Raw genomic sequence first — 6,527 nt, forward strand, 5'->3', positions numbered from 1 at the left:
ATGGATTTTCCCAGGTATTCAATTTTTACGCGGAGGAAGAGGCGAAAGCATCTTTATTTGGGAGTACACAAAAAAAAGTTTCGGGGGAAATCCTGCGGATTTCTATTGTTCATAATCATCTTAATCTTTGAATAATATGCTTTAATTATTTCATGTGTTATTCATATTCATTTTGATGTATTAATTTTTTATTTTTAGATTAATTATGAAACATGGAAGTTTTGGACTTTAGTATCCCCATACACTGACCATACATTGGGATATCTCTGCTCATGCGCGATATTTAGATGTGGATGGATCCTTTTAAACAGTGTCGAAGATTTTTTGTGGACTGTCATCGAGTTTTTCCAATATTTTGCCAGAATATAGAAGGCTAAAGACTTAAAACCTTGACACTGACAGTTGTGGAATTTGTGACGTTATCACTATTGGATTTACATATAAGCTGCCTAAGATATCGATTGCCCTCATTTGCTTAAGGGTTCACCAAACATCCGAATAAGTATCGTATATGTTAGACATTGCATAGACTTACAAAGGTACCCACATATTAAATAGCTTAGGGCCTCATCAAATCAAATCGTGCACTGGACATTTATCAAGTTTGAAATGTGCTGGGACAGAGCAATATGAACATACAAGAAACGATTATTTTTAATAATAAACCATTATTTTTATAAATGTGTCGAGAATTAACGCATGTTGTGTTTCCTAGGGCTAATAATCTTTTTATGGAAATTTCCAAGTAACTTAAGATTTTAAAAACATTCCCATTTGAAGAACCACTGATGCTGAATGTACCATATATTTGAGTTCTTGTAAAATGACTTTCAATGTTTCTCCTCTGGATTACAACACGTATGTGAATGTTTTGGAAATCAACATATCTTTGGACAATCTAAAAATTCAAAATAAGAATTTGATATTTCAAGGACAAATCGTTTCAAAATTATATTAAGATTTTCACTAAAAATTTTCTATTAAAAATCAAGATTACTTTCGGCAGCAATATAGTAACTTAATAGAAGTACATATTAAACTTCTGGAGAGAATTTTCCTTTTGAGATAAATGATAGTCTAATTTGAGGTTGGTGCACCCAATCTTAAATTTGGGTGAATTTAGATATTGTCTAGTCTTCAAATTTTCCTGGTAACACCAGTGTTTAATTTTAACAGTGGCAGATAAAATAGAGTAACTTATCTTTTCCGTCATAATTAAAATTTGAAAGATTTCACATGTGAACTAATTTTCTGCTGTCATATTCAATCCTTGCAATATAACTCTGATTCATCAAATGATAAAAGCAGCAGACTAGAATTACAACTATGAAAATATAATATGGTCACATGTTTTTTTTCCCCCGACTCTTAAGTTTTTTGAGAAGTCAGTTTATTTGAAGCTATTTTCAGTGTAATCCAGTGTAATAATGAGTCTCCTCTGCAAGGGTGCTTGGGTACCAAAAATTTAAAAGTATCAAGATTTATAGCATTAATCGAGGATTCATTAAATTTTTAGTAGTCCTTCGCTTCCTGCCATGTTTTATTAAATAGCGCGTTAATATAATTATAAAAATTTCAGATGAAAGTGTTTGCTTTGAATATGAATCTTTTTCATTGTATCTGTTTGCTGACTCAAGAGTTTGCAATCACTTCCCATCATTATATAATAAGGTTTTATAAATTTTGTTACATAAAGTTCCAAATTTTAAAATATCTGTTCAATTAACAATCAAGTTTTTTCACTTTTAAAACTTCTCAATGGCTAATATTCAATGAAGTGTTATGAATTTATATACTCAAAAAATTCCTACGTTTATTTCACTTTCTGAAGTGATTTCATCTGTGTACTTACCTAGTATTTGCAGATTTGACATTTCCATGCGGTTCTCTATCTGAATATGAAGTGATTATTTATTTTTATATACTACAAACCATGCTCAAAGTGGACCTTTTGTTTCCAATGGTTAGTATTACGCTTAACCCATAATGTTTAGTATTAATTTATAGTTTGGAAGCGAAACTTTGAAATGAATTGTTTATCTGATTTATGTTAGTAAATGCTTAAGTAATGATAACAAAAGTGGATATGTTGGCTAACAATGGTCGGACAAAAATTTGTTGCAAAAGTAACATGTTTGATTGTTATCTTGTTGCAAATAATTGGTTTCATATTTGTAGATCATAAATGAGCAAATTCGTCCTGAAGAACTGTTAGCTTTTATTAAACTAAGGCAGATTGTTGTGCACTAATTATGATTGTTAATTATAGAATGTTTCAATTGTTGTAAATATTTAAAACAAGTGTAACTATTTAAAAATTGTAATAATACTTTGCCTTTTTTTATTCATGAAATTTCTTATGTTTATGAGATAGATTTTTACAAGATACATTTTAAAGATATTTAAAACATAAATGTTTAATTCTTTGATACTTAAGATTTTTATAGATATTTTTTTAAAGAATTTTTGTAAGATAAGAATATCTAGTAATTTTACTGGAAGCTAAAAATACTAATAAAGTTTTACGGCTGTTAAGTTCAAGTAAAATTTCAATAAATACCAGTTTAAAGATATCTTTTCGATTCTAATTTTAAAAACTTCTGAAACATTTATCGTCTGTGCAATTAATTAAAAATATATTGCCTTTTTTTTGCATTTGTTAAAAGTATACTTTCCAGAGAGAATTTTTGCTTGCATAGTTTTATTTTTAAAATTTATCTTAATATTTTAAATATTGAAGACAAAATGCTTAAATTACGTTTAATTTTTACTATTTTATTTAAAGAAATTAATTGTAAGAGTTCCCTTATATTTAATGACTTCTCTTTTGAAATGATATTCGCGCATAAATATCCGATTGGTTCGGCCGGCCAGTCAATTGGATATTCCCTTATTTAAATAAATTGATTATCATGTCTGATCAACATGATGATCAATATGTTAAAATTGTGTAAGGTAAATATTAATGGAAAGCTTTTCATGAAAAAAAGTTACATTTCTATAAAACTTTGAATGCGAAAAATGGCAATGGTACAGACACATTAATTTTTTTTTATTATTGTTAATTAAATCTTAATGATCTTGAATCTAAATCCTAAATCTAAAATCTTAACCTTGATAATCTTAATGAGCAACTTCTTCGAAAATAGGTAAAGTTTGAAGAATTTTTTTTTTCGTCTGAATTTGCATTAAAAAAAGCTCTTTAAATTCTCTAGTAATTATTGCAAAAAATCTTTTTTTTTTTTAATAAGTTCATTTGTAATTTACAATATCTTTATAATAATTTGCAAGAGTATAGTTAATTTGTTCGTTTACACTTGTATATTCTATGTGAATGTTTCACTATGGAAAGTTTTGAATATAATTTGCATTAAGAAAAATAGTAAAATCAGATTTCCTGATTATTAGATCACTTGAATATATTGCTATATTTTTGTATACATTGAACTTATTTCATGTTTGTGAAGATAAAATTTTGTAATAGATTTTTCTTTCTACCAACAATATGTTAAAATATTGAAAAATTGATTATTTGTGTTCATGATGACGATATGCTATTTTAATGCTGTCATAATTATCAGTTAATAAATGTATTTCTTTGTGAGTGGTGCCACTTTGTATTTAATTTTTAAAAGATTCCAAGATTTCGTATTTGTAATGTATTATTGATTAAAAAGTAAAAAATAAAATATTGAAAATGAGTACAACTTTTGAGTACGTTAATAATTGAAACTTTATTAAATTTAATTAGACTTGGTTTGTGTTTCTGATTTTTGGAATTCTGATTTTTTTTCATTTATTTTCTGGTGTGGTAAATTTCTAAATATTGTGTACTTGTATATTCTTTGCTGTCAATGCTCTGTTTTAATATTACCTTGACTTAATTATGTTTTATATTTTTATTACGCACTAGTGGTATAATTAATTAGAATTTTTAATATCTTAAAATATATAGGATTTAAGATTAAATATTACATAAATAGAAATTAAGTTTAGAAAAGCACATTTATGCAATTTTAAAATTTTGTTGATATTATCGTATTTTGCATACAATAATTGAAATTATATTTATAATGCTGAAATGCTGTAAACAATGCATTTCATATTAAACTTGCAAAATAAATGTTTCTTATCTTGGATTATCAATGTTTTTAGTTTTTTATGAAATTGTAAATTTATAAGCATTATTTAAGTGGCGATGTGTTAGAATTCTAAAATGTATGAAAATTTACATGACGAGTTTTTTAAATTTTAATAAATTCTTTCGTTACTTATCCCCGCTTTTTCGACGTTTTCTCTTTTGAATATTCACTTTGTGCATTTCATTTAAGTTTGCTTATTAATTGTATAATTATAACCGTTTCATTATGTCAAATTAGAAGCGTTTCTGATTGATAAATTATGAATTTAATTTTCTGTTACTTTCACCTATCTGATGTATGTAAAGATAATACTTTATCTTTAAAAAAATTTCGAACTTTCAACTTTGACAAATCTTTCCAATCCATTTCTGATTTTACACCATCTTTGTGATTTTTAATTCACTTTCTGAATAAAACTGCAGTTATGTTCTGAACCTTAAGCGTCGGTGCAATTTATCCTGTAAAAGAATCTTGCGTCAGAATAATATTCACATCTTATCAAATTTTCCCAAATCTAAGAAAAATGTATTCATTTACGTTTATGTACGCAATAAGTCGAACGTTTTGAAACAGAAGAAATTTGGTATGTGATCTCCAGATTCGTAGATTTTAATACAATTTTGAAAGAATTTTGAAAGAAATCCATGCGTGTTCGTGTGCAAGTAAATATAACTACCCAACGCAGTAAGTTAGATGAATAGAATTGTAAGTTTTATCACATCTGTAGATTTTGAACAATAGAAATTGTTCAAAAATTGGTTTAGTACTTAGCAAGCATTCAAATCTAATGAAGCTTTTTTTTTCTTTTAAATTTTCCGTCAAGATACTTCTAAATTTATCAATGTTCTGTATATATGAATACATGTAAAAGCAATTTAAAAACGCAATGAATGAAATGGAAATAATAATTGGCAAATGATAAATGAAACTTAGTATGCAATCTTGTTTCTAAAAATTGTACATCTATATCACATTTTAGTCTAAATCTATTGACGAAACAAAATCCAAAAACGCTTTCTTTCACTATATTAAACACAAAATATCTATGTGCAGGATTCTCGAAGAAAAATACGTGTGCGTAATATTTAGTGTTGTCCAAGGCCTACAGTTTTTAGACGAGGGGAATAAAGAGTAGGCAAGAAAGTTCGAGGAGAGCATTGCCAATGGTTTCATTATCGTAAATTTAACTATGTACGAGAAACAATTCGTGCCCACTTGAAACGAAATCAAATGTGTCAAGAAAATTCAGTTTTGGCATTCATTGCTCAACTTTTTGGCGGAAAAAGGACGTTATTTCACAACATAGCTAATTTAGAGGACATTTTAAAGTAATAAATCTATTGTTTCATTAATGTTTAATTGTATAGAAAAGTTTTTTACAGAATAAAGGTAAATTATAAGTGCCCTTTTTTAATTCGAATAGATTAATTAAAAGCATAGCAGTAGAAATTATTCAAATTGGTTTTGTTAATTATCAACCAGACCAATCCGATTAAGTGAATTTTTTTAAACTTCCAACCTGAAAATGCTCCCAAATTTTCTAGCTTTCCTATATCCTTCAATTGAAAATAATAAGAGAAAAATGATGCCATTTCGCCTTTGCTTTTTTTTAAAAATTGTCTCTTAAATAAGAACAAAAATAAAGATTGCGGTTTAAAAATTTAATCTTGTTTGATATCTAGTACCTTCGAGTATCATTCTCACACTATTCCGGAATTAAGCATGTTATATTTAAATTTATTTTAGAAAATAAGCATGCTATAACAATTTTAGTTTGAACCACCAACATTTTTATCTGTAATTAAATACGAGTAAGTGCTAATACAAATTAAAGACAAATTCATTTACTTGTTAAATAAAGTGTTTGAAGGAAGTGATCAAAACTGTTCTGTTGTGACTTTTTATGCAAAAGTAATAAATTATTCACTTTTATTAAATTATTTTTAAAATTTCGATTGCATTTAAGGAAATTATTGAAAATTAAAAAAAAATATTACTTTATAAATGTATTATTAAAGCAAATTATGTTTTTAAAAAGATAATCTTTAATAATTATAACCTTCTATTCTGATTGTATTCCTTCTTCGATTAAATACAATTAAAAGAATACAGTCATTTATATAGAGCTGCTTTATTTTATACATTATATAAATTTCTTAAATTCCATTGTTTTCTTCCACTGGAAAATACTATTTTAGAATAATGCTCTATTTTCAATTACCAGATTGATTTTCATTTAGCAACAATTTGTCTTTCCAAATGCAAATTCGCATTGCAGGGATGTTGAAACATCCCTGCAATTTTTCATCATGTAATTAATTTCATTAGTTCATGATTTCTTCCATGATGAAATGAAACTTCAGAAATGAGCATGGTCTTAATTAA

Source organism: Argiope bruennichi, chromosome 3, assembly GCF_947563725.1.
Source record: "Argiope bruennichi chromosome 3, qqArgBrue1.1, whole genome shotgun sequence".
NCBI classification, from domain to species: Eukaryota; Metazoa; Arthropoda; class Arachnida; order Araneae; family Araneidae; genus Argiope; species Argiope bruennichi.